The sequence below is a fragment of the Ictidomys tridecemlineatus genome, chromosome 9 (genome assembly GCF_052094955.1).
Source record: "Ictidomys tridecemlineatus isolate mIctTri1 chromosome 9, mIctTri1.hap1, whole genome shotgun sequence".
Classification (NCBI taxonomy): Eukaryota; Metazoa; Chordata; class Mammalia; order Rodentia; family Sciuridae; genus Ictidomys; species Ictidomys tridecemlineatus.
The window spans coordinates 113,827,663-113,847,068 of record NC_135485.1 but is presented as its reverse complement, the minus strand read 5'-3'; the positions used below and the strand labels follow the sequence as shown (position 1 = coordinate 113,847,068).

General features: G+C 31.6%; 1 protein-coding gene across 4 annotated transcripts in view; it reads right to left on the bottom strand.

Annotated features, from left to right (window-relative positions):
- Nucleotides 1–19,131, bottom strand: part of Fstl5 (follistatin like 5) — a 757,510-nt gene extending 738,379 nt beyond the window's left edge. For 3 of the 4 annotated variants that reach the window (XM_040293119.2, XM_040293117.2, XM_040293120.2), the window contains exon 1: nucleotides 18,406–19,131. The gene's annotated coding sequence lies outside the window, so the exon portion shown is untranslated. The remainder of the gene's footprint in view (nucleotides 1–18,405) is intronic. The other variant, XM_040293116.2, reaches the window with a different exon arrangement.
- Nucleotides 19,132–19,406: the final 275 nt, after the last annotated feature.

Sequence of the window (19,406 nt, the reverse complement as noted above, 5' to 3'; positions counted from 1 at the left end):
ATTAGAGGAGGAAAAATTTGTTTGAGGTCCGTGGTTTCAGAAGTTCAGTCCACAGTCATCAGACTCAATTGCTCTCTCAGCCTCATTGAGCGTAACATTATGTTAAAGGGCATGGCAGAGGAGCTCTGCTCCACCCACAGTAGGAAGAAGAAGAAGAAAGAAGAAAGAAGAAAGAAGAAAGAAGAAAGAAGAAGAAGAAGAAGAAGAAGAAGAAGAAGAAGAAGAAGAAGAAGAAAGAGAGAGAGAGAGAGAGAGAGAGAGAGAGAGAGAGAGAGAGAGAGAGAGAGAATGAGGAAAGGGCTGCAGTGAAGAAAAACCTTCCAGGGCATGCCCTCAGTGACCTACCTTTTCCAGTCATCAACTATAAGTTACCACCTAGTTAATCCATGCAAACAAGGATGGATTGATTAGGTTACACCTCTCATAACCTATCATTTCACCTCTGAATATTCCTGTATCAACATAAGATCTTTTGGGAACATTTCATATCCAAACCATTACATGTAGGAATAACACCTAAGACATTGTCTCAACACACATTGGTCTCTCAAGTGATAGCTACAGTATTACTATTGTGACTGTTGAATGAGAAAATGAAACGCTTGTATCTTTGAAATAGTTTTCTGATATAATCACTTAAAGCTTCATAGGTAATGTCTATCATTGTTTAGCAATTTCTTAAAATAAGACATTGCTAAAAAATGCTGATATCTCATTAAAAATAACATTAGAAAAATCACTTCAGCGTTAACAATCTGCAATTTATATTTACTTAAAAAATTTAACTGATACACGAAAGCTGTACATTATACTATACGATGTTTTAATACATGTGTACTTTGTGTTGTGTTCAAATTAGGGTAAAATTATCTCCTTAAACATTTGTCATTTCCTTATGGTGGGTTATTTAGTTTTTTATGTCACTGATAAAAAATGACTTTGAAAAATTATTCACTTTCTTATTTTTAACTTTTTATATTTCAATTTCATTTTGTTAATATTGTATGAATTTATTTTGTCCCCAGTGTCCTTTACATAAGTTAAGTCAGGGATCACATGATTGTTTTTCAAGATCAGTAAGTGTACTAAAGATCTTTCAGGTTTAGTGGTCAACACAATTATTAATGCTCCATGAAAATTGCTTCTATAATTGTTATCATTGCCAATTTAAATGTTCAAAGCACAGTATTTCCTATTTTTCTCAGTGACAGTAGCTTAGCTTTGAAATTGCCTAGGTTTTACATTTAAAAATATGTGTCCAAGGAGCTGGAGTTGTGGCTCAATTGTAGAGTGCTTGCCTATGTGTGAGGCACTGGGTTCGATCCATAGCACCACATAAAAATAAAATAAAAGCATTGTGTCCACCTACAACAAAAATATAAAATATAAAATAAAAAATATAAGTAAAAATATGTGTCTGGATTTTTATATCATTATATGCATCTTAAAATACTAAGGTTTTTAATCTCAAATCTGAACAACAAAGATGACATCATACCTGACAACAGGAGCGCGCGGATGGACACACACACACACACACACACACACACACACACACACACACACACACCAGGAGAAGCATGCTTTTGCAGAGTTTCTAAACAAAAATTTCTGTAAAGTTTTTGTTTCCTTACAGTATTAAAGTATGAATGTTACTATTCTCATGATATTGTGTACTTTACAGTTAAAATTATTTACTGGAAAAAGTTAAGATATTAATTATTCCAGGGTGATGTCCAATTTCAGAGCTTCCATAAGTATGTCTAAAACAAAACCAGCTGGAAGAGTTTAAAGCTTTAGTAGTATGTGAATGCAAGTCTAGGGTCTTCACTGGCCTCATTTGGGAAAAGGACTTGCCAGGAGAATGGTCTGTGAGAGATAAACAAAACATTCGAATGTGATCCAAAGTTAATGAACTCTCAAGCATGCACAAAAGGAATAAAATTCAAATGCACACATCAGTGATTTATATAGCTATAACTTAATTATTTGGGAGGAATTTCCATTTGTGTTATATGTTCTATTATCGATGTAACTCAATTGGATTGCCTTCTTATATTTGCATTTTAATGCACTAAGAGGATTTAATTTGAACTTTTCTCCCACGAGGCTATTCTAAATGGAATTTATTTCTAAGTTACTATTTGAGCTATATTCCATTCATTACAATCAAATATGTCAGAATAGTCTATGTTGTATACAATCACTCAAAACCAGAGTGCATGATTAGTATGAAATCAACCTCAACTTAATTTTTTAAACAATGCTGTGGGATGAAACCAAATGCAAAAGCTGTGCTTCTTAACAATGAGATTGTAAACATCAAGGACATCAAGTTTCTTTTGAAAAATTGATCAGTACAAAGCCTCAGTTAGAAGGGATAAATTTGATATGTCTAATATCAATTGTCCAGCATGGTAAATATAGCTAATAATTGAGTTCTATACATTTCAATATTGCTAGTATGGTAAATTTCTAATGTTTTCATCATAAAATTTTAAATATTTAAGACAATAGATATGTTAACTAATTTAATCTTTCCACAGTGTGTTCAAAGGCATAATACCACATTGTACCTCATAAATACAAAGTTAATTTCTCACTATATAGTAAAAATAAAATGAAGAGAACAAGTATAACTAGCAACAAGAAAAAAAAGTGAATGCATTATTCCAGAAATGAATCAATATAGAAAAGCAAAAATGAATTAAGTAAAGTGTAGTATATACATATTAATTGAACCTACTTCAATTTTTATTTAGTTAATTTATTTTTTCTTGTATTGGAGACTGAATCTAGGGCCTCTTAATTAGTAGGCTTAATTGTTATTTTCGAAATCTATTTTTTATTTTGGAATTTCCTTATAAAAATGTATCCTTTAGAATTAAAAGCTATTTCTAAATGGTAAACAGTCACACAAATTTTTCCTCATGGCATTAGATTAAAAAGTGAAAATTCTCAATAATCTTTTAAAGTTTCCATGATATATAATATATTCCTGAGTAAACACACATTCCCTACCAGTACACACATACCCATATACACAATGTAAATCTATATAGACAGACATATTTATTTGAAAGGTAAGCATAAATAATGTGAGAGCTTATTTTTAACAAATAGTAAAAGGGAAATATTTTAATTATCAACTACTAAAAAATAAGAATCAGATGCATATTTAAAAACAGCACAGATACTCAGAATATTACTAGTAAGAAACAATTTAAACTCTATTTAAAAAATTCTTTATTTTTAAAATATTTATAAAATGAAAGTTTATAGAGTTTCCTATTCAGTATGTATGGACTGACTGCGTTACAGAGCAATTTCAAAATCTCAGGAATATTAAAATTTTTTAAATTGTGCTTTTGCTGGTATTAGACATCTACTGAGCTTTAATTGGGAAAAATTCTTTAAATGGAGCTATTTTTAAAACAAAAATCTAATAAACAGTATCCAAATTCAACAGGCTCATTTCAATTTGGGTAGCAGAATACATCATAGTAAGGGAAGAAACAGAGTAATGAATCAGCTCTTTATTTCCAGATCAAGGTAACCCTGTCTTCTGTTATTTTTCCTCTGGTCAAAGTCGCAGAACCACACCTAATTTCAAGAGAACCTGACAGTAAAATCTTTCTGTATGTTCTTATAATGAGAAGAGTCAAAACTATCTTCAAAATTTATAATTTTGTGCAGCTTAGAATATACTAATAGATACTCTCTAAGGCCAGTGCTGAGATTAGGTTGAATTTTCTGAAATTTTTACCAATCAATTTATTTAAGTAGAATATTTATTTAAAAAAATTTTTGGACCATACCTTAAAATGGAGGTATATTCAATAAGTAAACTAAAATATTTCACAATTTCACTACAGTAATTAAGATTTTGATGTTCATCTTAAACATGTAAAAGTATTTTATACTGTAGCTCAAAATAAGATATGGAATTTATTGAAGTCTGTATGATTTATGACTATACTTTTGCTGTCTGAGTCAGGTTATTAACCTGCATTTCAAAACAGGAATGGTCTGTCAAACCACTTTACAAATGAATGTAGTTTATATAATGTAAAATGCATTTTAACTGCTGTAATGATAACAATGAGGTAAATTCTTGAAAGAAGAACCACGTTTTGTAGGTATTCTCAAAAGCATACAGCAAGCAAGTAAACAAGGATAGTGGTTACTCTACTCGAGATTACTTGAGAAAAAATACTAGAAATTCAGAACCAGAAACTTTTGATTTTTATCATTCACCTTGTGGTCATTGCACTGTGGCTTGGAAATAGAGTTCAAATATTCAAAAGTTAATATAAAAATACACCCCCAAAATGAAATGACTGAACATATCTGTTTAAGATTGTGTATAAATATGAAAGTGTGTAGTAATTAAAATGAGGTCCACATATAATTGACTATAATTTCAAGTAAAAATAAATAGCTTCATCTGAGCTATCTTATTACTGAATTACACAGTAACAGATTTCTTCCTAATTATGAGTCAATGTACATTCAATTAGCTTGTATATTTGTATTTATTTATATTGTCCATTTAGTCAGCTTTCATGTAAATATATATATATATATGTATGTGTGTGTATACATGTGCATATATATATATAAAGATAGTTTTAATAATATTTTGGTTCTTTGTAAAAATGCTACTGTATTGTATTATTAAGTTTATAGTATTAGGTATAAGTAAATATTTACTAAAAGTAATAAATTAGTTTAAATATTATGCTCAATTTGGCATCTGTTATTAAGATAAAACATTTCAATATGTCAGAAAGAGTAGTTCTGATATTTCACCATTTGGTGATAAACTCAAATGGTACAGCACAGTAGGGTGACTACAGTTCATGACAATCTATTATATATTTTATAAAGAACCAGAAGAGAGGTATTTAAAGGTCATCAACACACACAAAAAAATAGTAAACGTTTAAGGAGAGAAAATTTAAATTATACTTGTTGGATCTTTATGTATTGCATGCATGTATCAAATTATCACACTATAGTCGATGAATGTGTACAATTATTATGTATCAATTTAAAAAACTTTATGGAAATTAGCTTATATATTTGTATTTATTTATATGGAAAGGTTATTTTTAAAATACCTGAGTGAATAAAGCAAAGATATTTAATTAAATTAATAAAATTAATTTTATTTTCCCTCTAGGGAAAGTTTTACAACATGGTGTTTTTGGTTTTTGCTAACAACTTACAACCTTATACTTAAGGAACATTGAATTATCAGTATCATATCAGAAAAATATATTGCTTAGAATCAGACATGTAAGAGGTAAAATTACTCCACAATAAAATTACTTGTAATTTTGAAAACCCAAGTATTTTCTAGAAAAATTTATTGGACCTAATGTATTTTTAATGAAGACTTTAGATATTTAAAAAAAAAAAACCTTTCATGGACTACATGCCACTACAGTTGCAAGGTTCTTAATATGTACATACACAGCAAGTTTGGGGCCTTCAGATTCCAAGAGACCCAGGTGTATCTTATCTGTAATATTGTCTCCTATAATCTCCTGGAAGTCTTGGGCTGAACTGTGCTTCTATCCTAAAAAGTTCTTCTAAAGTTTTAATGAAACAGCATGTGATGTCTAGAAATGTACTTAAGGCACAATAATTCTAAATAAAATTGTTATTATTTCATATAATCCATTTCCATAGATTCTGCACAATCAGATTAAGTTTCCCTTGGATTAATGGACAAAGTCATAAAATGAAATATTACAACAGAAAAATGACTTCCATGAAAAATGTTAAAACATCATATCTACTAATCAGCAAATATAAATAAAATCTAGAAAGGGCATTTGCACTGTTGAACGAATAAAATCATAGCATACAACAATATTGTCAAATATCTCAACAATAACTAATCTAAATGTATTGATGTAATCGTTTTAGAAAATAATGCAACAATTGTTATTTCTATTTTTAAAAAAGTTGCCGTGTGATTTTTACCAAGTAATTCAACTTCTGGGTAAATGTTATAACAAGAATAGAAGTATAAATGAATTTCAGAGACACATTTTATAAAATTATAGATCTCAAACCGGGTGAGGAGGCACACACCTGTAATCCCAATGGCTCAGGAGGCTGAAGCAGGAGGATCACGAGTTCAAAGTCAGCCTCTGCAAAAGTGAGGCCCTAAGCAACTTAATGAGACCCTGTCTCCAAATAAAATACACAATATGTTTGAGGATGTGGCTCAGTGATTGAGTGCCCCTACGCTCAATCTCTGGTAACCCCCAACCCCCGAAAGTTATAGATCTCCAGCCATTCAAATAAAAACCTCATGGTAAATAATAGTAATTAATATAAAAATTTTGTTACATTTGTTATTTAATCTCAATAAACATGGTTTTATTAAATTTAAATATCATATTGAAAAAGTTAATTAATTTAAAAAACATCATTATGCAAAAATAGATCTATTAATTGGTTACAAAATCAGGAGTAAATTATACTATCACAATGAAGCTATGTTAAAATATTAGAAATATTTTTTTACCTTTTTTAAAAAAATGCTATTAAATAGCTCATTCTACAGCATTGTTCATTTTCAACTGAACTCTTACAATATAATTTCATACTTTCTGATAAATAGAAATAAATAATAATTTTAGTTGAAAAGGTAGTCTAAATTAACAAGTTTTACATTTTGAGCAAGATTGTAAAAATTATGTGGCATAGTCCCAATCATAAATAATCTGAGATAGCTACTATATTCAAATTTCTTTCTTTTTTTTAAAGAGAGAGAGAGAGAAAGAGAATTTTTAATATTTATTTTTTAGTTTTCGGCGGACACAACATCTTTGTATGTGGTGCTGAGGATCAAACCCGGGCTGCACGCATGCCAGGCGAGCCCGATACCACTTAAGCCGCATCTCCAGCCATATATTCAAATTTCTAAGCTATCTAAATTGAGATATAGCTGTTGATAAGTTGTTGCTAACTGAAAACATCAGATCTGTTTACCAATTTCTGAAGATTGATGTACTTAGCCTTGTGCTACTTTAAAAAATTTAGAAGGTACTAATATAAAACAAAACCAATGTTTAAGTCCAGTACAGTTAAGCTAAACAGCAAAGTTTTAGAATCTGACCTGTCATGATTATCACAGATTTAAATCTCTTAAAGTTTTAAAGATGTCTCCTGTATTTCAGGACAGGAGACTTCTTTTCCTTCTTTTCAAATTCTATTTTCTGTATCAAGAACTCACTTGTAAGAAAAACTAGGAGAATAAAAGTCTCAATCACAGAGTAGGGTTTTTACAGTGATTAAAAAATTTATAAATCAAACCCATTTGCAGTCAATAACAAGTAGGACACAGACGTTTCAAGAAAGATGATGTAGCTTCTGCAAATATATACATAATTGTGAATTTCACAACTCCACAAGGGTTATTTTGCATGTAAAAACCATAATTTTTTTCTATACCTGAAGACTATTTTTGAGGAAAAACACAGTGGCATTCAAAAACCAGTTTCAAAATATTCTTTATGCCTTCTTGAGCTCCCTCTACTGATATTTAGCCAGTTGTTACTGAGATGTTCAGCAAAACACATATAACTAATGAGATGTCTGGTAGAGTGCTAGCATCTAGAGCAGTTTTCACAGCTGGGCACACAGTCCTCCTCTCAGTATTCTCAGTTAAGTCGTACTATTTGTGCATAGACAGGCAAACACACTCAGTAAAATTCTTTCAACTTCTTTGGGCCTCAGGAACCATGAAGAAATACAACACTTGCCAAAAAGCAAATAAATAACTGAAAAAGATTATTTATTTGAAATTGTTGTTATCACGAATTGAAAAGATACAGACTTAAAATGCAAAGTCTTTTGTAGAAATTATTCCCTTTGTTTTTTTTTCTCTTTTATTTTTTAGCTCAATTAATTATAGCAGTATAAAAAAATCTTACCAAAAGAAACAATTTATACAAGTCTTTGGCACAATTTGTACAAATTCTATAAAGCCTTACTTTTCTGTAAATGCACTAACTTTTGATATTCTGCCAAAAGATTGAGATATTATGGATTTAATTGTTACTTTTTTTTGTAAAGTTGTAGATGCATTTTTGTTGCCATTATTTTCTTTTGCTGTTGCCTTACATGGTCCTATGATACGTTTTGGAAAAAGAACACAATCGCATAAAAATGATAAACACTGGGGTTTCTCAAGCATCTACAGACTCAAAAAGCATTCTATGCATTTCTCTTTCCCTAATAATGACATACTGTCTGGATAGTGAATCATTTGAAAAAAATACCAGCTCACTCAATCACTGCCTTGAAGAAACATAGATTTTAGAGCACTTAAACTTTCTATGAAAAAAATATAAAGGTCTGAACAAGTAAACTGTACTACTCACAAAGAGTACAAACTTATTCTCAGAAATTGGCTTTAACTAACAGATTTAGTTGCAAAATGCCCTGAATAGTGTGTTTAAAAGTGAAAAGAATATGACCTCATAAACCTATTTTAAATATACTATATTGCCAAAGATGGAAGCTAATTTCATTGAGAAAATTACAAATTTCAGAAAATAATTATTTTTTTCAGGATATAAGTCTTGTGGGTTTTGCCAACAATTTGACACTTAAGAATGAGTGCTATTTTACAAATTAAAGCTCATTCTGGAGGACTTTAAGGTATCAGATCAAATCCAGATATGATAATCATAATATTTTTTCCATGAATGAATATTTAGTGTTTAACATTCTTCCAACCTAAAATTACTGATTGCTAAATGAATGATAAGTTCTTTTATGAAATCCCTGGGGTGTACTAATATCCTTTTTTCTCAGTGTTACAATTATGAACAAAAGTATTGATACTTTTTAGAATAACATTAAGAATGCAATTCTGTGGTAGAGTGCATACTTAGCATGCTGGAGGCCCTGACTTTGACTCCCAGCAACACAAAATCCAAGCAAACCAAACCAAACCAAAACCCATAAGTAATGTTAATTTAGAATGGCACAAAATCATACCTAAGATAATCACTATCTTAGGTAGCTCTCTTATCCCTCAGTAATCTTTACCTGTTTTAGTTTTCACATTAAGAATTACAGTGTCATCCAGGTGCAGTGGTGCATGCATGTAATCCCAGTGGCCCAGGAGACTGAGGCAGGAGATCATTAGTTCAAAGTCAGCCTAAGCAAAAGTGAGGTACTAAACAAATTCAATGAGACCCTGTCTCTAAATAAAATACAAAATAGGGCTGGGGATGTAGCTCAGTGGTTGAGTGCCCCTGAGTTCAATCTCTGTTACCCCCCTCCAAAAAAAGAAAAAAAAAAAAAAAGAATTAACAGTGTTAGCTGGGTGAGGTGGCACAGACCTTTACTCCCAGCAGCTCAGGAGGCTGAGGCAGTAAGAATGCAAGTTCAAAACCAGCCTCAGCAATATAGTGTGGCCCTAAGCACTTTAGGGAGACCCCGTCTCAAAATAAAAAATAAAAAAGAGCTGGAGATGTGGCTCAGTGGCTAAGCGCACCTGGATTTAATACCCAGTAAGAGAGAGAAAAAAAAAAAAGATTGAGAATATCAGGCATTACACGTGATCTTTTTTGTTTGCTTAATGTGTCTTTCGGCAGAAAGAATACACCAGTTCTCTACCTCTCTCATTAGTGTTCAATCCCAGCACCTGAAAGAGCATGTATACATAATATTTATTAAATTTATTTTTATTACAATCTTACAATTAATATGATGTTAATTATTTAAAGTAAGTTATTATTTATATGAAAATTAAAAACTGAATTTGAACTAATCTTCTTTTGCTTATGTAATATTGTTACTTAATTATGTATAAGTTATAAAAGATGCCAGTATAGTGACATTTTCCTTTCTACTCAATGTTCATAAATATAATAGTCTAATTACTTACCAATTTTTAGACTAAATAAACAAGGAAAATTATTATTATCATACATGTAATATTCTTTTGAAGATGATGTTCTTTTGAAATGTGAAGTTTTTCTTTCAAAGTAAATATAAAATAAATTTCTTGTACTTTCTCAAAATACCAAAAGTAAGATATCATTTTATCTTTTATTTAATGTTCTGTATTATCTATAAAGCATGTTATTAATGACAAATTCCTGATATACATGAAATGATTCTATGTTTCATGAAATAAGGTAATAATAAAACACTTTTTGTGTGGTTTTCAGTTAGATACCAAAGTCAAGAATAGGGAAATGGTACACTACCAAAATCTAAGATCTAAAAACATTAACAAAAATCCCACAGCATAAATCTATTATAGTCAACCATGCACAAAGCATCATACAAATGCAGTATGATCTTACATTTTCAATATACTACATTGTAAAAAAAAAAAACAAAAAAAGAATAAAGTCAAATGAACATTAAATTATGTATAAATATATATGCATATATGTGTATATGCAATAATTTTAAATTGCACAATTTTTAAACATGACAAGAACACTCAAACTTTTTCTTATAAAGGGATTAACTAGGAAGAATAGTGTTAGATATGTTTTAAAATACAAAAGCAAGTCCAGACTCTACTTTGCATAGTGCAGGTCACAAATCTTGGGCCCAGAAAGAAGAATTCACAATATTATAGCAATGAAAAAAAGACTCTGCAGTTCAAGTAGAACTCTCACCAGATACTGTAGGTAGAATTGTAACAGGAATTCTGACAATCCATATTCTTATAGTTACCTCACCTTATGAGTAGGGAGGACCAATAACTTGATTTTTAACTACAGTATTCTGTAAAGATGATGAAATATATCTCTGAATCCAAGAGAAAGAAATTTTAAAGATGTGAAGTCTCAAATGAGTGGACTCTGTGTACTAGAGGGAATATTATGCTAGTTGATCCAGCCCTTTAAAAGTGGTTCTAGAGATCAGAAACTGAATATAGGGAAATCTTCTGCTACCCTTGAAGAAACAAGCTTTCATGAATTTCTTGGATCTAAGAAATAAATCTTGATAACAACAGATGATCTTGGAGGAGAAACTTGAGATCCACAAAAGAACCCTGCCCTGGTTGAAACTTAGATTGTTAAGATGCTGAACTGAGAACCCACTTTACAGATACCCTAAATCATGACAAATTCCTGATATACATGAGAGGAACCATCAGATACTGCACATTTAAGCCATTAAGCTTGCAGTAATTTTTATTTTAACAATGGAAAACAAATGTTTGTTCAAAAATGAATGTCTTGGTGATACCATGACACTGACATGACATTTACTTCCATAACAACTTCAGAGATTCTCAAAAGCACATGTGAACACAATCTGTTCTTATAACTCTAAAAAAAAGTTGACTGGATATAAAGGAGTGTGTTCTAAGTGAGAATTACTAAAAATACAATCAGTTCAAACAGGAAATTGAATATATATGGTGGTAGGAAATTCTGTTATAGTTTTGATTTATCTTTGTTTTACAGAGGTTTCTAGAACATATGAGTCAATCAACTAAAAATCAAACTGACTACTCCCAACATATAAAACCAATCAGAAATAAATTAAAAGCCAGCAGAGATCTCGACTCAATGTAATAAAAATTACAGATATACTGATGATCTTGGAACACAGAGGTATATGAAAGCTTACTTTAATCAGAAGAAATATAGAAGAGGTATGACATCTCTATCAACAAAGAATATGATTATGATCTGATCATGCAGCTGGTTTTAGACAAAATTTGATCTGAGTCCCAGCTGTGTTGACAACATAACTCTTCGAGCCTTGGTTTTTCAATAGCCACATCTAGGATATTGTACACATAAAATAAATTCATGTTTGTAGATAATCGACAGTATACATGGTATATTTAGAATAATCAAAAATTTTAACTGTTATTATTACTATTAATTAATTTTCCATCAGGAAGAAACAAGAATAAGAGAGGTCAATGTAGAATGTCAAAATGATTCCATTTGAGTTTGTACAGTCTTAGCCAAGGTAAAAGTGATAAGATGAAAGAATACAGAATGTAAAACTGTATAAAACTATATTACAAAGGAATGGATGTCAAAAGTTAGGAGACTTTGCTTCATGTAGTATAGAAAAAAAAAGTTGTAAGTTTAAGATATCTCTGAGTTTTCAGAAACAGGTAAATGAAAAAAGAATGTGTCTTTGACACACAAAAAAAATAGGATGGGGGATCATGTTAGAGATGAAATGATGAATTCATGGAATTTATCATGATGAAATCAGAGTTAAATATCCAAAACATCTTTGTAAATACATTAATGGAGTTCCAGTCTCATCCAGAGCTATAAATTAGGAAAATATCTGTGAATAGAACATAATTCTGGCTTATGCCTGAAAGGACTTCCTGGAGGATTCTACAGAGAATAAGGAAAATGAATGCAGAAGACAGAATGGTGCAAAAATTTCAGAAGTATCAACTTTTTATATCAAACTACATTTTAAAAGTGATAACTGTGGGTATTGTTAACCAGGTAATATATTAAACAAAAGTCCCCATCAACACTCCACTTTAAAGTTTCTCCAGAAAATCAAACTTTTCTATCTCCTTTGGGATCCATTTTGTAAGACAACAAAAAACTTGTATAATGGGGATTCACTCCGGAATCTGATGCAACTCTGCAGTTCCCTTGGGAGCTACATTATAATTACCACCATGTGTGGTCACCTCTTCTCAGTCAGCCTAAATGATAGATGAAAATGAAGACCAGCAACCAGTGGTTAATATTTCTTTTTACCTCAAATAGAACTAGAAGCAGTAAAGTGAAGTACTTTATGTTTCCTAAAGAGTCAAGTACTCACCTTAAACCACCTCTTTTGGTATTGGGCTTCAAGGCTTGTGATTTTATTTTGCTTCTTTTATTTAATTTCACAGTCTATTCAATACTTTAGCAGCTATCTGATCTGAAGTTTTCAATTTGAGTAGCAGTTGGTAACACAAGTACTGATTGCTTGAAGTGGGCTTAAGTTAACCATGTATTTATTGTTCTTGAAAGTGGTGTTCAGTTAGGGGAAAAATAAAACTTGAACTCTTAGGAACTAACCTCTCTATTCTACTGTTGCTTGTTCTGTTTGAGGTACAAAGAAAAACATTGGCTGCTACTAATATTTTGAATGGCCTATGAGATCAAACAATGCAGCTCTCCTATAACAATATATAAATATGAAAATCCTTAGACTTCTGACATCATATATTTGAAAGCATACATACTAAACAATATATGCAATAAATAACTTTAGTATAAGTTAATGATTGAGAAAACGTCTTGCAGAAGTAATAGGAGACATTTACAAAGAGAGAAACATAAGGGGAAAAATAGTTTTGAGCAAGACAGACCCAGTTGAATATCTAACTTAAACGGAGACAGAAGGTCTGTACAGACTGGTGAGCTTGTTTTGATTTTTTGGTCCACCTAATCCTAGTTGTGTGAACATAGATGGAGAGGTACAAATGTTTGATATGAGCTCTGATATGAATAACAACTTTACACAGTTCTGTAAATGTTAAATGTCTTAATATGAATAAAATGACCTAACATGAATAAAATATATTCCACATACTATTAATACTTAGAATGTTTTCTATTTCTGTCTGCTTTCTATTCACAGATGAACAAGCAAATCTAGACTAAAAGATCAAATATTCAAATATGAGTAGGTTTTCTGGTATTATGCAGTATATATTTCACTGGTAGCAACTTGATGACCCTTGTCTTTAGAAATATGAAAGGCTCTATCCTCCTTATTCCTGAACAAGGCAGTTCAGGCTGACTACATCAGGAATATGTTAATTTCTGAGGATTTGAGAAAAATAGACATATAATCACAGAGGACACATAGGAACTTGTTTCTTCAAGTATTATGTAAGGACCTTTACTTTTAGGGCTTAAGGAACTTATAAAAAATAAAATTTTATTGTCATTAAAACACTATCTAGCCAGGTGCAATAGAGCAAGCCTATAATCCAAACAGCTCCTGAGGCTGAGGCAGGAGGATTGTGAGTTCAAAGCCAGTCTCAGCAATTTAGCAAGGTCTTAAGCAAATTAGAGAGACCATATTTCTAAAGCAAGAGAGAGAAAGTAGGGGAGGAGGGCTGGGGTTATGACTCAGTGGTCAAGTTTTGAATAAGTGGTCCAATGATGAAAGATAAATATTTCCATTTCATCATTATCTTTGGGGACCATCATTTAGATGTATATATTTTAATTGGTAACTTGCTGCTACTTTACAAAGGAAATATAATGCTAAAGATAGTTTCTTTTAATGGTCAATTATGATGAATAGATTTAAATAAAAATGAATAAAAAAAAGTATTTCTAAATCTTTTGCATTGGATTTAGAATTGCAAACAGTGCTGTGAACCGGTTAGGAATGAGAATAATATTCTGTGTATTGACATGCAAATGAACTCACTAAGCAACCACTTTGCTTTAGAGATTTACATAATTTGATACCAAAAGCCACATTAAAGTAATATTAATTACTTGGTTTTAAAGAAAGAAAGTTCAATGTTAAGTTGCTTTTCTTCCCATGTTTTACATCTATGTATCAAAACATTGATATAGAAGGAATAAAAATATTTTATGTGTAGGACATATCCAAGATCTGTTCCTAAGAAATGTATGGATTATTACCAGAAGATATGTAGGAACCACCCCATCTCTTTTACAGGTCTTTCTTTTATAGGCAAAAATCTTCAAATCCTTTATTGAAACTCATATTTTCCTCAGTATTTACATGGTACTCTACACTTTTCATTGTGCACACATACACTTTATCTTCTTTTTCCTGCAAATTTTCATTTCCACAGTCCCTTCCCTTGCCACTGAGTTTGATAGCTTCTCAATGGCATTTTTATGCAAAACCAAACAAACTGATATCTCATTAAGCATACTAATCTAAATTTTAAAAAAATAATTAGAAAACATGTTTGCCACTAAAAATTATTCTGTATTATGGCTTATATAACATTTCTTGAACTTGTATGTTTTAGATCATTCCCAAAGCTGTAAAAATCTACCCAAAATGCACATACACATAGACACACACACAGTTTCTCATTGACTATTTATAATATCTAATTCTTCCTCTTTTAGAAAATATACATTAAACCTCATTGGAACACTGAGTAAACCAAAACACTGTGTATCCATTGTAATAATATTAATTCCTCAATACTAATGGGATTTAAAGCACAAAGGGACCAATTGCTTGGTTGTGTGTTAGCAATTTAATTGGAACACTGAGGTATTTCCACAAGGGATTTTATAGCTCACCTTAAGTAGACTACACCCAAAGGGTATTGGAAGCATTGAAGCAGAAGGTGATTAAGTCTGTTTGGTAAAGGGTAATTGGTCACCTGGCTGTTAAAATGATGCTAACAACAGGAAATGTTTTCCAATCCTATTAGTTCAATAGTCTTTTGAGCTTTACAATATATTGAATAACAAAAAGTACTAGAGTTAGTACAGCAATTGGGCAAAGAAATTAAAGATTGATAGGATATATCATTTAAAGCCTTTGGGTCTCCTTGGTAAATGTAACTTAAACATAATAAATATCCATTATTCAAAGAAAATTCTCAATAAACTATAGTCACTATCTCATATACATCACTTTAAAATTTCTTCAAAATATCTTACAAACTTTTTAGAGTATTTTCATTTATTATTACTTGTTGCATTTTTCCATTGGCCATGGTAGTAAGCAGAAAAAGATAAAGCAAAACATAGTCTTGAAAACAGAAAATGTAAATTGATTTATCATTATCTTAAATTTACAAAACATATGTAAGAATTTATCTTATTTGTAAGGAAAAAATATAAATCTACCCAGAAATTTCATTTTTGAGTTTAAAATTGAGAAACAACTACAAAAAACAACTTGAGTATTTCATGTGACATATAATTAAACTATATCAATGATTTTCTAACCACACTTTGTCAAAGTTCATCATTTTGAAGCAAACAGTGCTACATTTATAGAGTCACTGGAATAAACTAATGTTTCAACAAGCTACCCAGTATTGTGTTAGTGAATATTCCTTTTTATTTTACATTAAGAAGTTATGTATTCAAAATTTGGTCATTTTCTGAAATAATTAAGGAATTATTACATTTGACTATCTTCAATAAATGTTTCAAAGTTGGTAATTTAATAGTATAGAGTTGGCACTTTATTCTCTATCTAAATAATGTTCTTACATAGTAATTTGGCTTATTATGGGAACCAAATTTTATCTACTTCAAAAAGATACAAAGCTAAATGTGTAGGAAAATCAGAAAAAATTTTATGTAATCTTATAGTTCTTCAATGTCATTGAGTAAATGTATACCATTATTGTTGTCAATAACATACTTTGTTTTTAATGTTAATGGTTTAATTAAAACATTCAAATGTTTTAATGTTTTACTATAGCATTAAATTTCATGTGAACAAATCTCAGATACTGATAGTTCAAGGTAACAGTTTATGCATATATCTTGAAAAACTTTGTACAAACAGAAGACAATGTACATTTAAAACAACACAATGTGGACATATGTTACTGCTTTACAAGTAAGTTATAAAATTAAGATAACATTAATATTCAAGATAGATAAAATTAAATTAAAAAAACAATAATTCTGTTCAAAATACTACACTCTGAATATTTATTTCACTATAATGTTTTATAAGAAAAGTTAAAAATGAAGAGTAGTACGGAATGATTCTATATATACTTACAGGAGATTGTTTGATATGAACTCTGTAGCTGAGTGCTTTATAAGCCTCCCCTCTTTTATTTATTTATTTATTTATTTGTTTGTTTATTTATTTATTTATTTATTCTCTCTTGATGAACGTTAATAATTTGTATTAATACTTAAACACAGATCACATGACCAACATGAATCCCACAAAGAGTATTAGTTTAGGGTAAAATATGGGAACAACTTAGGAAATTACCCTTGACCACTAGTGTTTACAACACACTATCTATTTCTTATAACAATCTCTGTCATGTAGGACTGTGTTATAAATAAAATTTAAAAAATATCTACCCAAATAGATAATTATTTAAAATAAAAAACACTAAAACTAGAGTCCATTCTAGTAACTCTATGTAAGTAGAATAAAATTTTTATGCTATTTAAAATACAAAAATATTTAAACTTACTCTATTCTCTAGTTGCTGAAAAACATAGTTTAGAGACACTTAAACATGGAACAGAGTGATATTTAACCCATTCCTATTAATATAGGACATCTAATTGCAACCTGAACTCTATCCATGGACTGTATAGTCACACAATCCTCATGTTTTTCCAGCCATCAATTAATCTAATGCCATGGAATGACCTAAATGAAAGATCAGAATTCTGTTTATTATGCCTGTTAAATTAAGTCATGAATAATAATAACAAACACAAGGAATAAGATAACTTCTATCATTTAATAATTGCTCACTATGAGAAATACTGTTAAGTGGTTATTCACACTGAATTCTTTCTCCATACACATTCAGAACATACTGCCCATTGACAAAAGCAACATAGCTTCAAAAGAAAAATCTCTTAAGTAGAGAAAAGCTCTCTGTTAAGCATCCAAGAGGTTAAACATTGCTGAAATAGCGAGACATTTTCTCAACCCACGCTTCCCAGTTCCATTCAATTACCAACAGCAGTAGAGACTATAATACAAGCTAATACTGTATTATTAAATCAGAGCTTCCCATTTACATCCACCTCTAACCTGAGGGGGTGGGGAGGGGATGACATTTACTAGTCAATAGCAGAAAAAAACAGCCCCCAACTTGAAAATACACATGACCTTGGGTGTTGAATTCTCACAGACTGTTTCGCAAGTTTTATTTGGATCTACTGCATAACAACACATCTAAATGAACCCAGCAGTAGTATAAATGTTCTTATCTCTACCTCCTCCCCTCTAAGAAAAATCTGAAGAGAGCTCTGTACTTTGCAGTTCCAGCTTCAAATACAGGAAGTAATATTTATTAAACAGATATCAGTGCATTCAAATTGAACAAATTGTTAGAGGATTTAATGTCATTTGCTTACATTTTGGGGAACTTGCATTAAATGTTCTCTGTCCTTTGAGCCACACTGGGAGTGTTGCTCTAAAATATTTGTATTCATAAAGAAAGATATAACATGATGATAAGAACTTCACAGAAAGCAAAGCTCTCAACTTCCCCTCTAGAATTTGGTACATAACCATCAACGGATGCTCTCCTAATAATAATGAAAATAGCATTATTGAAATATATTTTGCAATCATTTCCAAAGTCCTAATGTAAACTATAAAAATAAGCATAACTTGTTTTTAATATTATAACAATCTGCATTTCTAACCCACTTGTAAACATTTATAGCAATATTCTTTTCTTACCTTATTTTAAGTAATAAAAAAGTCCCCCAGAAAGATTCCTAAAGGATGTGGATGTGTGAATCACAGTTAAGAAAAAAAAAAAGATTAAAAAGATCGTCTTAGCTTGGAAAAAATCAAAATAGTTTGTTGTAAAACTATAGAAATCTCTAAAGTCACGCCTGAATGGGCGCCCAGGTTGCAAAACCGAGGACTCTCTCCCACGTCCGATACACTCCTTTGTCAAGTTGATATGGGTCCTGCTGGTAAAGCAGGTCCCACAGGACACAGAGGGTGCAAGAGGGCGTTGCCTCCAGGTGCTGGAGCAACCGGTCCGCTCGCGTCGCGTCCCAGGTTCAGCACCGACAGCACAGTGGACAGCACCAGCTCCGCTCACCTCCAGTTTGTCTCAGTCACTGAACCAGGCTGATTCTCGCGCCTCCTCCCAGGCAAAAGCTGCTGCCACTCAAGCCCGGGGAGCCCCGCCCCCACCTTCTGACGTAACTATTTTGCATATCAACTCGCTGAGAGGTGAGGGGCCGCCCCTTTGACTGGGCTTCTGCTGGGGTCAGCTGCGGCAATCAAGGCCACAAAATCCAAGCTTAAAATCAGCATGGGCATCCTTGGACTTCGAGATGCATTCACAATCTGTCCAGCAGAAACTAAATGCTTTCCGCGTCGCTGAAGTCTTTGCCTTCCCTGGGACCGCCGTTTCGGTGCACTCCGAGGATCGCTGCTGGCACAGCTCTAGCAGGAAGACAGGGCGGAGAGAGAGGGCAGTGGAGGAGAGGGTGGAAGAGGAGGGGGTAAGGCGGTGGGAGGAGACTGAAAATTGGTATGAATTCTTTAATCTGTCCCTCTCCGAATCCCTGATCCTTTTTGATCTTCCTGGTCAAACTTTGCTTTTTCTTCCTATCATGGATTAGCGGAAAGAATCTTTATTTGGGTTCCTGCTCTCTTCTTGGTTCACGGAGCTGCTGTGGGGAGCTGCTGCAGAAACTTGTATGGAGAAAAAAAAAAAACAA